Raw genomic sequence first — 17,500 nt, 5'->3', positions numbered from 1 at the left:
GCATCTGAGGGGCTGTGCCAGGCAGTCACGACCTTCACTTCCAGGAGCTTCAGGGAAGTCGAGTGGGTGGCAGGGACTGCCTGCCTCCGTGTTTGGCTCCAGAGCAGCTCTGACATCAATTCATCAGTCCAGAGGACACTTTTAGATGCAAGTCTGCTGGTGTGAGGACTTTATGAGAACAAGAATCCCTGGCTGTGAAATTGCTGGCATTTCATGATGTGAAAGAAGATTTACAAGCTCCATGCTGTGCTAAGCTATAAAACCAAGCCCAGCAGTTATGCAACCAAGCCTGTGAGGCAGGCAAAACGCAAGGAAATGGCAGGTGGAAATAAGGGAAGCCACCACCTCACTGTGCCTGGGACCCCCTGGTCCCAAACACGCACCCATGGGGGAGTCAGGTCAAGGTTCCTTCAGCTATATCCGCCTTCTCGGGAGCCTCACCCGGTAGTCATTAGGGAACAAATGGCCAAGTAATATTATATGAGATTCCCATGGACTCAGAATGGAAGGGGTTTCAAAGATCCCTAGCTGATACTCCCTGAACACTTTCCTTGCTAAGAGGCCATTTTGCTTCCGCTTGATATTCCCCCTGTGACCCAATTCAGGGGAGATGCTTGGAATGTACTCTCTTATAATCCTATTTAATTTTTTTGTATAATTAAAAAATGTTTTGTCTTCCCCACTAAAATGTAAGCTACCTGACAGTAGTAACCTTGCCTGTCTGGCCCTCAAAGTGTAGCAGGACCATAGTGCATATATGTTGACAGAATAAATGAAAGAATGGATATTTGGATGCTTCTGGGGATGGGGACCTCACTACCTTACAGGTCAGCTGTCCCCTGTCAGGATGGATCTTGAGTACTGGCTGTCCGTCACCTGGCTGCCATCTACCTCCATGTGGCCTTCCTTCACTGTCCTCACCTGTAGGGTCCCCTTTGAGTAAGTCCACTTCTCTTCTCCATTGGAGCCATCCAGAGATTTGAAAACAGTGGCCAGCTGCACACTTTTCAAAATGAATGTCCCTGTTTCTTTCAGCTGCCTCTCTCTTATCAGGGTCATCTTAGCCATCCTCCTCCAAAGGGCTCTCTAATGGGGCACTGTCCCTCAGGAAGTTAGGTTAACTCTTTTGAGATCCTTAGCAAGCCTTGGCAGTTTGCAGATTTGAGACTCTTCTGCCCCAACAAACAGTTAGGTCGCTTCTTCATGCTCAGAGTTTTTAGGTATAAAAAGAGTCAGTGTATTTAACTGAGGATCGATGCTGTAAGCCAGTTGACTCGGTTCCCTTGCTCAAAGTTTCTTGAGAACAGCAGCCACAAGTAGGGGGCCCCAGATTCGAGAGGAGCAAATGGCTCTACTGACTTTGCCTTCCCAGCCCCCTAACTCTTAGGACCAGGCTGAGGGGTATGGAACTGAGGGCAGAGTGTATTGTGTGCTGCCACTCAGCAGAGGAGGAGGGTACCCGTGCTTTCTCGTCATCAAGGGCAGTGTTCACCTGGGGGAGCAGTGAAGAAGTGGGGGGCTTGGACCCCTAGGGGATGCTACCAGGGTCTGAGATGGATGTTGTGTTTGAAAATGAATATACAGCATTTTTATTATTCTCATAATTTAATCTGTGGGTCAAACTTCAAGTTTTCTTGCTTGCTGGGGAGGTAAAACAAAGTGCTCCGGTGTTACTGGGGAGTGAGTTTATAAAGGTTGAGAATCTGGCTGGGACTCTGGAAGTGCTCAGATCCCCTAAGTATGGGGCAGTCTCCCCACGCTGATGTACAGCTAGTGTGTCGATCCTGGCCACCCCTCCTCCTGCTGGCCGTGGTGGCCCTTGCCGTCCTAGGTGTAGGACCCCAAAGGCATAACAGGAGTGAGCCCCACTCCGCCTCCTTGGTGGGGTGTTCTGAGTACCCATGAGGGAACCATGTGGCTGGGTTTAACAGCCCAGGCAGGGAAGGGCTGGTGGCTGCTGTGGGTACCTGGCCCATGTCAACCACTGCTCCGGCCGGGGCCTCAGGTGGTCCACAGCCCCTCAACATGGGGCTGAAGCCTGAACATGTGAATGTTTGAGTGAAGTACATAGGATTTCTGGACACTATTTTGCAGGTGACCAAAACAGGAAAGGGAGGAGCAAGGATCCCTTAGATCCACTGCTTGGTGATAATTTTACTCATCCATCCACCCATCCACCATTCACTCATTTAACAGGTGTTCCAGACCCACCATAGCCAGGCCTTGTGTCTCTTCCTTCTTTATCCTTCTCTCTTCCAGCAGCCCCACCTTCCTTCTCTAAGGAATTCATGGAAATTTCTAAAGAAGGCATGCAACAATAAAACTAAATGCCCAGATAAAGCAAGTTGTATATAAATGCTATTTAATTTTTTAAAAATTTAAGTAATAACGTACCAAAAACTTTAATTTTGTAGAAAAGTCCACATTCCCATCAATCAAACTCCAGTCTGCTAAAATATCTGTGGGTCATTTCTCACCGCAAGTCTCTGCACTACTATGTCATCCTGAAGATCATCCTGGCTGGATCTAGTTTAGAGGAGGGGGTTGAGGGGAGAAAAGGGGTTTGGGCAGCAGCTTTGTTAAAGAAAGGAACAGAGTGGGTTGCATCCTCCACGGAACCCCTGTTGGGGAGCTGGAGCTCGGGTAGCTATCAGTGTCACTTAGAAAGCAAAGGTGACCTACAACCTCACACTGTCACCAGGCAAACACACAGCAAACCGACAGGAGGCTGGTAGGTTGGGGGCTTGTGAAGACCTATATCTGCCAATGCAAGGAAGGGAGAGGCCCCATTCCAGCCCACGGCCACATGAGAATGTGAGGTGCCTGCTCTGGTAGGTGACCCACTAGATTTGGGGAGTGGATGAGGGCCTTTTGTACCACCAGTCAGTCCCTTGACATCCAGAACTTAGCACTGACTATACACCTGTGGCTCACTTGGTCCACACCTGGCACAGTCCACCCAGAGGTGAAGTCAGTATTTTACTGGGAAGATGTTTATTACTCCTGTTGTTCAGTGGCTAAATTGTGTTTGACTCTTTTGCAACCCCATGGGCAGTAGCCCACCAGGCTCCTCTGGCCATGGGATTTCCCAGGCAAGAATACTGGAGCTGGTTGCTGTTTCCTTCTCCAGGGGATCTTCCTAACCCAGGGATTGAACCCATGTCTCCTACATTGGCAGGCAGATTCTTTACCACTGAGCCACCAGGGAAGCCCCTATTATTCCTATGTACCACTATTAATTGGAACCCACTATTGGGCTTCCCTGGTGTCTCAGCTAGTGAAGAATCCACCTGCAATGCGGGAGACCTGGGTTCGATCCCTGGGTTGGGAAGATCCCCTGGAGAAGGGAATGGCTAACCACTCCAGTACTGCGGCCTGGAGAAGTCCATGGACTGTATAGTCCATGGGGTCACAAAGAGTCGGACACGACTGAGCGACTTTCAAAAAAAAAAAATCGGTGCATCAGATATTTAGTGAACATGCGTGGGGACCAAGGCCCACCAGTTTATCACTCTCACTAGTTTATGAATCCTGATTTAGGCACACACCTCTTGGTGCCTCAGTCTCCCCACTTCTAACGTGATGGTTACAAGGTGATTAATCCTGGAAAGCTCATAGCAGTGGCTGTTGTGTAAACAATGAGAAGTTCAGAGTGTTCTGAGGGCCCCTGCACTGTTCCAGGAGGCCTGTGTCACTGGACCTGTGAAATCTGAGGCCTGAAAGGCCACTAAGATGGGAACATGTTGTGCCCGTGGCCCCGGTGTCTGGGATGAGCGTCACCAGTGCACACCGTATACTCTGGCTTTGCAGCTTCCTGTCTCACTCGGTGCTGCTCAAGGTCAGCGGTTTCAGTCCCGGAACATTCACAGCTTTCATTGTGGTACTGAGGGCCACAGTGCCTCCCTCTTCTGGTCTATTTCAGTCAGAGTCAAGTTCAAGAGGGAAGGGATCCCACAGCGCTGGTTTGTTCTCAGACACCTCCGCAGGTGTCTGAGAATATGGACTTGGCTCTGGCAGCACGAGTTCCAGGGACAGCTCTGCCACGAACGTCCCTGTGCTCTTGGGACTGACTTCCTTCTGGTGCTAAGACTGGATCCCCCATCTCTAAATTGGGGATTAAAAGTACCTGCCCCACAGGGTGGTTGGTCAGCTGAACTATATGTAAAGAGCAGAGCATAGAGCTTGGCACAGACTACCTGCTCATCAATGGGAACATCCTTCTTCCCCCAGCAGGTCATTCCTGGTGGGCTGCCCAGGCTAGTCGACAGTCCTGGGCTCCCCAGCAGTGACGCGTCTCATGCTTGCCTTGCCTGTTTGTTGGCTAGGCTTTCAGAACTTTCTATGTCTTTTGGTACCAGAGGCAACAGGGTCTTCTCAGGACTCACCCTCCACCCAATCCCATTGAGACACAGACCCGATCTCCCATAAAGTGTCATGGGTAAGATACTGATCACTGCCCAGAAATGACTGCTCTGGGGTTCCAGCTTTCCCCAGCCTCTCTATCAATGTTCGCATACATCAGTGCTGGGAGTCCCAGGCTCTGTTCTCTATAATTATAGGGACCCTCAACTCTTTCTCTAATGAAACACGGGGCAATCTAGATGTGGGACCCTTCCATCATTTGCCCAGAAGGACCATTTTGGAAAACAAAGTTACGTATTTCCAAGGTCATAGGCTCTTCCTGCCTACTCCTGCCCCCTTGCCCCTCATCATGCATATGTAGACACACAGTCTTCTGCCTCTCTGCCCATGAAATCCTTAACTCCAGTTGCCTGACCACTGGGCTTATATCTTGTTGTTCTTATTTGCCTGGTTTTGGTTTCATTTATCCTGCAGGTTTTGAGTAAATTGTCTTTGAGGCTTTTGAAAATAGACAACATATAAAAAATAAAAAAATAAAAAATAAAAAAAATAAATAAATAAAAATAAAAAAAAGAAAAAAAAAGAAAATAGACAACATAAAAAAAATCAGTGTAGAAGCTCTTCAAAACATTAACTTGTGTCTCCTAGTAACATTTCTGTGCTAATCTCAGAACTGAACTTTTCTGGGGATCTCTGTTTAGTGAAGAATTTCTGGAGATCACCATAGATTAAAATACACTGGTTTCCACTTGCAGTTATCTCTTTGTGCCGATCGGTGTGTTAGTCATTCGGTCATGTCTGATTCTGATCAACCCCATGGACTGTAGCCTCCCGGGCTCCTCTGTCTCTGGAATTCTCCAGGCAAGAATACTGGAGTAGGTAGCCATTGCCTTCTCCAGGGGATCTTTCTGACCTAGGGATCAAACCTGGGTCTCCGGCTTGGCAGGCAGATTCTTTACTGTCTGAGACCCAGTAAAGTACAAAACATAGAAATCTGTCAGATGCAGAGGACAGCCCACAGCTGAGTAGCCTGATTGCTGATGTCACTTTTTTTGTGTTTATCAAGTAACCTTCTTGTTCAGTCCATGTCACTGACCAACTTATAATAAGTAAATCTGATATTTACTTATGAAATTGAATACCATATAAAATACATGAAATGCGTTTATACAAGTTCTTTTAAAATACATTTCTCTAGTTGTGTATTGTCAGTGTTTGGTTAACCACTGTAAGAAAAGCCCCTCAAATTTCAACGTCTTAATTTATGTCAAAATATAACATGAGTCAGCAGGGAGACTGTTCTATTGTCCTTCAGGGACCCTGACTTTTCCTACCTTGCAGTTCCCCCTTCCCCTGGGTCCTCGGAGTGCTCTTCACTTACATGAAAAGCAAAGAGTCTCTCGGGGAGGTGGTTGTGGTCAGGTCTGTAAGTGAAGCCCATTCCTTCTGCTTGCACCCCGTTGACCAGAACTCAGCTGCAAGGTCATCACACCTGAACACAGGGCAGGAGAGGGTGTGTCCAGGAGGGAGAGAAGATCAGTATCGATGAGGAGTAGTAGGTCTGCTATAAATATATAACTTCACTTCATCCAAGGGTGCTATGCTATGCTATGCTATGTCGTTTCAATCATGTCTGGCCCTTTGTGACCCTGTGGACTGTAGGCCACCAAGCTCCTTGGGAGCCTTGTCCATGGGATTCTCCAGACAAGAATACTGGCAAGAATACATGCCCTTCTCCAAATGTAAGCTCCCTCAAAGAGCTTGTGGTAGGCAAAATGATGGCCTACAAAAATTTCCATGTTCTAATGCCCAGAATCTCAGAAGATATTACCTTCATGCAAAAGAGATTTTGCAGATGTGATTAAGAATCTTGAGATAAGGAGATTTTACTGGATAATCTAAGGGAGAGGTGCAATGTAATCACAAGTGTTAGAAATGGAAAAGCGAGACAAGAGAGACACAGAGAAATTTGAAGATGCTTCAATGGTGGCTTTGAACACGGAAGAAGGGGCTATGAGGTAAGCAATGCAGGCAGCCTCAGGAAGCTTCAGTGGCAAAGGAATGGAGTCTCCTCTAGACCTTCTGGAAGAAATGCATCCTTGAAAACATCTCGATTTTAACCCAATGAAACCCATTTTGAACTTCCGATGTTCAGGACTGTAAGATAGTAAATTTATGTTGTTTTAAGCCACTAAGCTTGTGGCAATTTTCTAGAGAGCCATAGGAAATGAATGCACAGTTCATTTTACTTTGCATCCCTACTGTGTGCCTGGTACACAGTAAGTACACATAGCAGGTGCATTTTTCACATGGAATTTGATGGGGAGCAAAGCAAACTTGTGAAGTAAGAACTGAAAATCAAGGAAAGTGGAGCTCCTTCCTAAAGACTGAGAGACTATTGTCATGGAGCCCAGGTAAGGGAGGAGACCAAACTTCCAGTAAGGAGGGGACTTGGAAGGCGGTGGCCTGGGAGCAGCTGAGTAAGAAACATGCAGCCCCAACATGGAGGTGGGTGAGTAGAGTGGTTGCTTATGATGACTTGGTAGTATCGGGGGAGCTGGGGAGCCAAGCTTCTATCTGGAAGGGAACTTGGGGAGCATGGGAACAAAAAGCTTTCTGAGGGGAAGCTGGAAACTTAGGCTCTTGGGTCAGAATTCTAGGATCAAAGTCTGACCTCATGTCCCTTCTTCTTATCTGGCTGCGTAACCTTAGGTGTTTCACTACTATTGCCGCATAACAAATTGCCTCAAGACTTAGCAGTGTACCACAAGCTTTGTACCATGCTCAGCATTCTCTGAGTTGGACAGGGCATGGTGGGGACAGCTTATCTCTGGTCTATGATTCCTGGGTCTCCAGGGGGAAGATTCCAAGGCTGGGGATGACTCAACATAGTATGGCAACCTTATATAGAATTTCAGAGCTTCAAAGATGAGTGTCCTAGCCCATAAAGTAGAACCTGTAGCTTCTTTTATGATTTATCTTCAGAAGCCATCAGCATCCCTTCTGCTGCATTTTATTAGTTTACAATCACATCACAAACTCATCCAGATTCAAGAGTGGAACCAGATTCTCCCTCCTGATGAGAAGTGGCAAGGTTCTAGTAGAATGCATCAGACAGCAGAGATTGCTGCAAGTACCTTAGGAAAATGGAATCTGCCACATTTGGTAGCCTTCTAACTTTTTGAGATTTGGTTTCCTCCGCAAGAAGATAGGGTGACAGCTGTAAACCTCCCACCTGGGTTAAAGTATCTAAGGCTTTTGATGCAGTACCTTGAACATAACAGTATCCTAAGTGCTTCCAAGAAACAAGAGAGCAGGTCTGTTGTTTCTCATGACAGCATCCACACTTCCTTGCGCAGTGCCTGGCATATGAATGAGTCTAAGAGAATTGTGCCATATTGGGGATTGTCTGTCAGTGTATCAGCTAGATACTGCTGTGTAACAAACTACTCCAAAACTTAGTCACTTAAAACAGCAGCCATTTTATTTGTCTGTGGTTCTGTGAGTCAGCAGTTCAGGCTGGATTCAGCTCAGTGGATCTTCTGCTGCTCGCACCTGGGATCACTCATGTGGCTGCAGTTATGGGCAGTTGACTAATGTTGGATGATCCCAGACCCATCACACACATCTCACACATCTGACAGCTAGTGCTGGCTGTCAGTTGGAGAGCCTGTTTTCCTCTATGTTGCCTTTCTAGCCGGCTAGCTCAGGTCCATTTGCACCATGGTCCCAGGGTTCCAACTGCAGCCAAAGACAAGCGCTAATTCCTAGGAACTTCTGAAGCCTCTGCTTCTGCCTTATTTACTAATTTCCTGTTGTCTTAAAACTCAACATTCAAAAAACTAAGTTCATGGCATCCGGTCCCATCACTTCATGGCAAATAGATGGAGAAACAATGGAAACAGTGACAGAGTTTATTTTCTTGGGCTCTGAAATAACTGCAGATAGTGACTGCAGCCATGAGATTAAAAGACACTTGCCCCTTGGAAGAAAAGCTATGACAAACCTAGACAGCATATTAAAAAGCAGAGATATCACTTTGGTGACAAAAGTCTGTATAGTCAAAGTTGTGGTTTTTCCAGTAGTCATGTATGGATGTGAGAGTTGGACCATGAAAAGGCTGAGCACCAAAGAATTGATGCTTTTGAATTACGATGCTGGAGAAGACTCTTGAGAGCCCCTTGGACAGTAAGGAGATCAAACCAGTCAATCCTAAGGGAAATCAGTCCTGAATATTCACTGGAAGGACTGATGCTGACGCTGAAGCTCCAATACTTTGGCCACTTGATGAGAAGAGTCGACTCATTGGAAAAGACCCTGATGCTGGGAAAGATTGAGGGCAGAAGGAGAAGGGGGCCACAGAGGATGAGATGGTCGGATGGCATGATTGACTCAATGGACATGAATCTGAGCAAACTGCAGGAGACAGTGAAGGACAGAGAAGCCTGGTGTGCTACAGTCCATGGGGTCGCAAAGAGTCAGACACGACTGAGCGACTGAACAACATGGCAGGTCACATGGCCAAGCCTGGACTTAAGGGATGGAAAAATAAACCCCACATCTTGATGGGAGGGGTGGCAAAGTTGCATTACAAAGTACAGGAAAGGAGGGATCATTGGAGCCGTCCTTGCAAATAATCCATCACAGTTAATACTGAGCTGTGTGATAGAGGTTGAGATGGGGCTGGAGGCTCAGTTGCATGAGGTAGGTGGCAGGGGATAGTGCTGAGCATATGTGACAGTCTGTCCAGCAGGACACTGGTTTGGCGAGGAGAGTTCACTGCACCTTCTGCCTCAAACCACAGGGAAATGTATCATCTCACCTGACAGGACTGCAGAGGCTGGGCTTGCTCCAGCTTGGCTGAAGGAGCAACTCAACAAAGTCAGCCTTTCCAGGTCCTTACCCATCCACTCCCTGCCCTCCTCGGTGAGGGTCTTGTCCTTTAGGCTTGCAGTATGATGACTGCAGCAATTCCCAGAGCCCCATCCGGGCACCTGGAGAAGGAAAGGCAGAAACTTCTCAGAATCCAGCCCAGCAGTTTTTTCCATTATGGCTCCTTGGCCAGGATTGGGCCAAGAGGGTAGGATTACCATGGCTGCTCATGTTAGTCTCCTGGGGCTGCCATAACAAAATACCATATGCTGGTGGCTTAAAGCCACAGAAATGTATTGTCTCACAGTTTTGGAGGTTAGAAGTCCTACATCAATGTGTTGGCAGTGCCATGATCCCTCTGAAACCGGAAGGAAGATCATTGCTTGCCTCTTCTTAGCTTCTAGAGTTTTGCCCCAAATCCTTGACATTCCTTGGCCCGTAGATGCATCACTCCAATCCCCTATCTTCACATGATCTTCTCCCTGTGGGCTCACATCATCTTCCCTCTGTGCATGTCTGTCTCTGGATTCCAATTTTCCCTTTTAATAAGAATACCAATCATATCAGATTAAGGCCCACCTTCATGACCTTATTTTAACTTGATCACCTATGTTAAGACCCCATTTCCAAACAAGGTCACATTCTGGGGTGGTAGGGGTTAGGACTACAACTTACAATGTAGTTGAATGTTGAAAATGAATCACAATGATCCCCACAGCCCTTGAATGAATGAGTGAATGAAAGACCATAGTACTTGGAGTCTCCTATGGAGTTCAATATTAGCTTCCTGGTGAGGTTTGCAGGGTAATTTTAGCCCTAGAACTCATTGAGGATATTTGGGTATTTGTGCCTTCTGCTTATGACAGATTGTTGATCACATTTATAATTTATTTCTGGCCTGTATCTTTAGTCAGAAGCACAACCAACTCCTCAAGGAGAACAAATGCTATTCCTCTGGGAAATTTTGACAAACCACATTATGACATGGTTTCCAGGAATGTATTGTGATGAAGAAGTCCAGTCTGCTTATACAGACACTCAGCAAATACCCACAAGCACCCACCTCATATACATAAACCAGCATCTCCAGGGCAACAAAGGACAGCAACTGGCTGCCTAGCAACACTGCCTCCCTGGCTCCCACCTTCCACTACCCTCTCCTATGTGGAACGCAGGCCTTTCCCCTTCAAGGCAACTCTTTGTGGGTAAGATGATTAGATTTCCCTGCAGGAGGGAGTAGGGACTCTGGATACCCTATCACAAAACTTACCAAAGTTGCCCTGTTGTTTTAGAATATATTTAGGTCTACCCAATCTCAGATATATCACACAATTCTTAGAAGCCAAACTTAAAATTTGCACCCAGCACTGAAAGTCCTGAGTAATACACAATGAAAGATTAGGGGCTGCCAGTCTTGTAGTGTATGTGTGCTCAGTCACTTCGGTCATGTTCAACACTTTGCCACCCTATGGACTGTAGCCTGCCAGGCTCTGTCCGTGGGATTCTCCAGAATACTGAAGTGGGTTGCCATGCTCTCCTCCTTGTAGAGGAGGCACTAATTCTCTTACTTTGCTCTTTTGAGCTGGTGGGGGACTGAGTGGAACTGGGGTTTAGAGTCCCCTGGGAGGGCCAAGGGTTAAAAATAAAAATCTCCTTCGTGACTATAAATTCATCACAGCAGATACCTTTAAAATGTGCATCTATCTGCACAGAAGGCTAGCACTCAGGCACTTTTTATTGTAATTGTTTTTCCCATTAAAAAGGACTAGGTTCCACAGCAGGGAAAGGAGAGTGTGAGACGAATTGAGAGAGTAGCATTGAAATATATATGCATGAAATATTTATACACTACCATGGGTGAAATAGATAGCTAGCGGGAAGCTGCTGCATAGCACAGGGAGCTCAGCCTGTTGCTCTATGATGACCTAGAGGGGTCAGATGGGGGATGGGGTGGAAGGCTCAAGAGAGAGTAGATATATGTATACTTATGACTGATTCACGTTTTTGTATGGCAGAAACCAACATAACATGTAAAGCAATTATCCTCCAACTAAAAATAAAAAAAGACAAAGCTTTCTAAAAAAATAGAGAGAAAGCAAGCAAGCTCTCTTAAAAAAAAAAAAATGAAAAAAGAAAAAGGACTGGGTTTCAACCATGGAAAGAGGAGAAGAGTGGAGTCATAGAAATCGATTTGCAGCCAGGACACTTTGAGCTCAGACCCCTGTGAAAATGGGTATTTGGGGACTTATAAGTTGTAGAGAAAAAGGGTACAGAACCAAAGAAGAAGGATGTTGTAATTCTGACCAGAGTCAAGACACAGGGGGACATCAGTGTTTCTTCTCACAGTTGCCTTTGCCACTGGAAAAGAGTGATTTTTTTCACCAGGAGGCCTCCCTGGTAGCTCAGATGGTAAAGAATCTGCCCGCAATGTGGGTGACCTGGGTTCAGTCTCTGGGTTGGGAAGATCCCCTGGAGGAGGGCATGGCAACCCAGTCCAGTATGCTTGCCTGGAGAATCCCCATGGTCAGAGGAGCCTGGCGGGCTGCAGTCCACGGGGTCACAGAGTCAGACACAGCTGAGCAACTAAGCACAGCATAGCAGCATCTGCGCTTGGACGTGAACCCTCTCATGGGTAACAGTGTCACCACCCACCACGTTCCCCGGGCTGCTCTAGACGCCTCCCTTGTCCTTAGACTCCACCAACAGGTCATGACTGTTCCACTTCCTCAATGTTGCACGAATCTTTCCCTTCCCCGTGACCTGTTTTAGTTCAGACCCTCATACTCTCTTCCTGTCCCCATCCCTCTGCCTCTGTTCATCCTCCATCCTGCCCAAGATGGTCTTGTTGAACCGCTCATCTCATCACATCACTCCTGGGCAGGACATCTTCCATCTGCCCCTGCAAACCTGTTCTATCCTACTCTTAGTCCTGGGAACTGACCTGGATGGACCACAACAATGGCCCCCCCCTTGGCTTCTGGCTTCTGGTTGGATTTGGCCAAAGAGGAGCACCACCAGGAAGTCAAAGGGGAAGGAGAATGAGGTTGGGGTCTTTATAGCCCCTCACAGTGGAGTCTCACTTAGTCGCTCAGTCGTGTCCAACTCTTAGTGACCGAATGGACTATAGCCCACCAGGCTCCTCTGTCCATGGGATTGTCCAAGCAAGAATACTGGAGTGGGTTCCCATTTCCTATTCCAGGGGATCTTTCCAGCCTAGGGACTGAACCCATGTCTCCTGTGTCTCCTGCATTGGCAGGCGGTTTCTTTACCACTGAGCCACCTGAAAATTCCAAAAGGAAGTGGGCTTGTCCAGGATTTGAACCCAGGACCTCTCACAACTGAGGTGAGGATCATACCTGTAGACGAGCAAGCCAAGCAAGCCAACTTGGGATGCCCATGTTAGAGTCACCTTAACCAAAAGCCTCAGCTCCTCTCAAGGTGACCTTCGCATGAGTCTTTCAGCAACTGCTCCTTCCCCTCATCTCTTCCTACCAACAGTCCTCGTGTTACCTGATTCAGGTATAGCATTTTACTTTGTGGTTTTACTGCATGCTGCCCAAACCTTAGTAAATAGTCTTTCCATTGAACACACCTCAGATTTTCCCTGTTTGGATGTGCCATCTCTTTCTGCTGCATTCCTGAATGATTCACTTCTCCTTCTCAAAATCCTCAGAGGTTCCCACGGCCTTTAAAATAAAGTGCAAGTTGATGATCTTGGCACTCAAGGTCCTTCATCACCCCATTTACCTTTCCGGCCTGGTTCTTGTCGCTGGCCTTCACTTACTCTGGAATCTAATTATAGAGTCATATGTATTTACCCTCAGATATTTGCACCCCTGATCATGCAGTGTCTTATGTCTGAACTGCTTCTTACTCTTTCTCAGTCTGATAACAGCAGTACTAAAGGTCTGGCACTGTCTTTGGCATTTAGAAAACTCTCAGTAATTACACAGTGAATGAAAAAAATAAGAATTTTTGAGAATCTCACTTCCAGGCCCAATGTCATGCAAAGGCATATTTATGGATACATAAGACTCAACTCATAAGGAAAAGGACTTCATGCCAAACCAGGCACTATATAGTCTTCTTCCCTAAATTATGGGGACAAGTGGCAAGGGGAAAGTGAGGAGGCTTCTGAGCACAAATCAGTGCAAGGTTGTACAACCCCTTCAAAGCTGGAGAAAAACAATGGCATCTTCCCCAGATGGCTGTCTCTGACGATCCCTGAGTGAATCACTGCGGAAAAAATAGAGAGAAGAGGTTCCAGGGAGCCGGACACGTAATCAGTAGGAAAATCTATCCCTTCAGGGTGTTCTCATCCAGTAAACATTCCCCTGCTGTGAGCTTCCTCAGGATGGGGAAGCCCTAGTGAAAGGTAGGGATGGAGCAGGAGGTGGGAGGGAGGAGTCGAGGTGGAGAAGAGAGGAGGGAGGAGGGTCAGTGCAGACCAGCCCACAGAGGAGGCTTCCCGGCTCCAGGGAGTTAGTCCATCACCTGGAACGTGGGCACCAAGCTTCCTTAGAGAGAGGGCCAGAGGGTCTGGGAGGCTTGGAATCTCCCCTCCATTAGGTGGGGCAGCTAACAGAGCAACTCACCAATTCTTTTACTCTGGGTCTGCCTGCTGTAGAAATAACGTTCTCAAAATCACATAAGAAACCGGCTGATGGGTCCCAGTGGGAAGGGGAGACTAAGGAAGAGGATTTTGTGTTTCCATCTTATATTGTTCTATACAAATAACACGCAGAGGTATTATTTTCGAAAAATGTCTAAGAGGCTGTCACATCTGTGGAATTTTGGACCAACTGGTTTTTACTTTATTTCTACATTTAAAAAAATAATAAATGTTATTGAATGCAGCCAGTGTACCTCTAAGATTTCCGAGACAGCCCTGAGTTCCAATATTCTGTGCCGTTGGTCTCACAGAGTGTAGGATCATCCCAGAAATTCTGACATCATGTTAGCATCTAAACTCCTCACCTACCTGGAAGTAGTGCCAAATCTCAAATCAGACCTCAGTTCCTAATGTCGAGAAAAGAAAATACATCATGATTTCCACGTCCAGTAAGAACATTCACTTTTTCTTTCTTCTCTGAGAATAATAATATATTATTATTATTATTATTATGGATGGTCAAGATAATAATACATTAATTTTTTCAAGAATCTGAGGATGCAAACATCCTTCACTAGGGCTGGTGTGAGTCTGCCAATCCCCAATTTTAAGAATGGTTCCCCAGGCACTAGGAACACTCTGGGGGTGCTCACTATACTGAGAAATGGGGAATCACTCCCCAAGTTGTCTCCAGTTATAGATCCTGCAGAGACATGGCCTTGGCCAGGGCAGCAGGTCTCCATTCCTGTTCTGGAATCTTATCTTTTCTATGGAGCTTCATCTTATCATGTCTTAGCAACTATTGACTCTCTTAAAGCAAAGGCAAGATATTCCACTGAAGACATTGCTGGAACTTCTGAAACAAGCTTCTTCTGAAGGCAGGCCTATCATTTTATTTTGTTACAAGTCAATTGTTGTTCTGTCCCTAAGTTGTGTCCAACTCTACGATCACTTGGACTATAGCATGTCAGGATTCCCTGGTCTTCACCATCTCCTGGAGTTTGCTCAAACTCATGTCCATTGATTTGGTGATATCCTCCAACCATTTTATTTTTTGCCATCTCCTTCTCCTCCTGCCCTCAATCTTTCCCAGCATCAGGTTTTTTCCCAAAGAGTAGACTCTTCACATCAGACCAAAGTATTAGAGCTTCAGCATCAGTCCTTCTGATGAATATTCAAGGTTGATTTCCTTTAGGATTGACTAGTTTGATCTCCTTGCAGTCCATGGGACTCTCAAGAGTCTTCTCCAGCACCACCACCAAGAACTGAAAGCATCAATTCTTCAGTGCTCAGCCTTCTTTATGGTCCAACCCCTTTTTGTTCAAGAGTATTCAAGTTGGGATTTTTGCCTCCATATAAAGATCCCTGAGAGGGATGCTATCCTGAAGGCAGCATAGGTCTGTCCTTGGTCTCTGGGCGTAGTGCTCCCTGCTTGTTCCAGGCTGCCAAGAGGAACTATTGACCCTCAGATCCCATACATGACAATGCCATCCTGCCACCACCCCCGCTCCAGCCCCTGCCCTGTATAATCTCCCCTGGCTTCCTGTCTCATGGTCGGGGTCCCACTACCCCTTGGAACACCCTTCAGAGAACAACTGTTCCAGCCATGTCCTGATTAGATTAGTCTGGAAACCATATGAAATGAGTGTGAGGCCAGGGAAGTAATTGGCTCAACTTGTCAGGGCTTTCCTTATGGCTCAGGTGGTAAACAGTCCGTTTGCAATGCAGGAAACACCAGTTCGATCCCTGGTCAGGAAGATCTTTAGAAAAGGGAACAGGTACCCACTCCAGAATTTTTACCTGGAGAATTCCATGGACAGAGGAGCCTGGCAGGCTATAGCAAATGGGGTTGCAGAGTTGGACACGACTGTTCGACTAATACTTTCATACTTCTGGGGGACACTGTCACAGCAGAGGCTGGACCAGTGAGGCCGAGGTGGACAGGCCCCGTAAGTGAGACATGAAAAGAAACAAAGGTGTACACAGGTTGATTTCCCAATAGAAGTTCTCCCTCCTAGAGCATCTCTTGGGACCAGCAATTCTGAACCTGTGGCTTCCTTCCCTCAGCATAGCTGCTACAATTGTGCAACAGAGAGAAGGCAAGAGGCAGGGAACCACTTGGAAAATCATTTGCTAGTGCATCCAGTAAAGGTGAAGACATGTGCATCCTTTGACCCAGCAATTCCACCTTTAGATACAAACCCTGGAGAAATACATACACATAGCACCAGGCTATACATACCAAGAACGCCCATAACAGCATTGTGATAACAGTCAAAACAACTCAAATGTTCACCAACAGTAGCATGGGTAAATAAATAGTGGAATACTATATAGTCATGAAAATGAGGACACTACAACTGCACATGACACTACAGATGATTCTCAGAAACACAACCGAACAAAATAATGATTCTACTTGAATCTAGGAATGATTCTCTTTATGTAAAGCTCAAAACAGGCAAAACTATTTTCTTTAAGAATGTAAACTTAAGTGGTAAAACTAAAAGGCAGTAAATGTTATAAGTTTCAGGGAGAGGGAGAATGTGATAAAACAGAGACATGCAAGGGGCTTCAGAGTCCTGGCAATGTTTTATTTCTTGATGTGAGTGGTGATGACATGAGCATTTGCTTTATAGTTGGTTATTAGAATATATAAGATTCTGTGCACTTTTCTCTATGCATGTTAATTCTCAGAATTTAAAAAATGAAAGAATGAGAGGCCTGGTTTTAAGAAGAGCTTGGATAAGGGCCTCACCCTCTAATGCTCTCAATTTCAGAATCTACCATCATGGTCCTGGAGGAGGGACATGCCTGCCTGGCCTTGCATCCCTGCCCTGCTCCAGCCATCAGTCCCAAGCCACCAGCACTGGCAGAAGCAATCTCATCCTTGACTAAGCCTGACTCAGCTGGCCCTGATTGCATCTTCTGGGCTCCTGCATCCCTAAGGATGTAATTGAGTGTGTTCTGTGGGAGACAGTCTGTAATGAATTTCCTAGGATGGAAACTGAACGGAAATCAAGACAGTTGTGCCAGATTGCCGGTGTGGATCACAGCTGAGGAGTGGCTCTGATATGCCTGGCCCGGGCTGGCGCCTGGTATGCACGTCTCATGTCTGGTTTCCTTCTCCTCCTCCTCCACCTCCTCCCCCATTTCCTCTGCTCAGGTGGCTGGTATGCATGCCAGCTCTCTGAGTGAACCAGGAGGGAGTTGTGTTTAGCTCTGGCAGCTTCTCACCAGGACATTTTCTGAGGTTTTGGGGTGTTTGTTTCCACAACACTCAGCATAAATGAAGCTAACAACAATGATAATAATAAATCAACTTGGCATAAATAAAGCAGGTGCCCGTGATGGATTAGTAGTAGGTGACACTTTGCTGTTCTGAGATGAGCAATGATGAAGCTGGGACTGAGAACGCCACTATCTCTGAGGAGAGATAGATTGAATCACCAGTGAAGCCCAGGAACTTTGTTCAAGGTATGTGGGTCCTCTTGTTTAGGGCCTGGGGAGTGGTGAGGCTACAGTTGTCATAGTCTCCTGGGATGCTGGTCACTTGATGACTTGCTATTGCAATGGAAGCTCAGACTTTCCTCCACTTTTTCTCCTTTGTCCCCAGCAAGGCAGGGTCAGAAGTCCTATACTCAATGCCTTCAT

This window comes from Giraffa tippelskirchi, chromosome 11 (assembly GCF_054371585.1).
Source record: "Giraffa tippelskirchi isolate mGirTip1 chromosome 11, T2T-mGirTip1v1.2.pri, whole genome shotgun sequence".
NCBI classification, from domain to species: Eukaryota; Metazoa; Chordata; class Mammalia; order Artiodactyla; family Giraffidae; genus Giraffa; species Giraffa tippelskirchi.
This window is presented reverse-complemented; position numbering follows the sequence as displayed.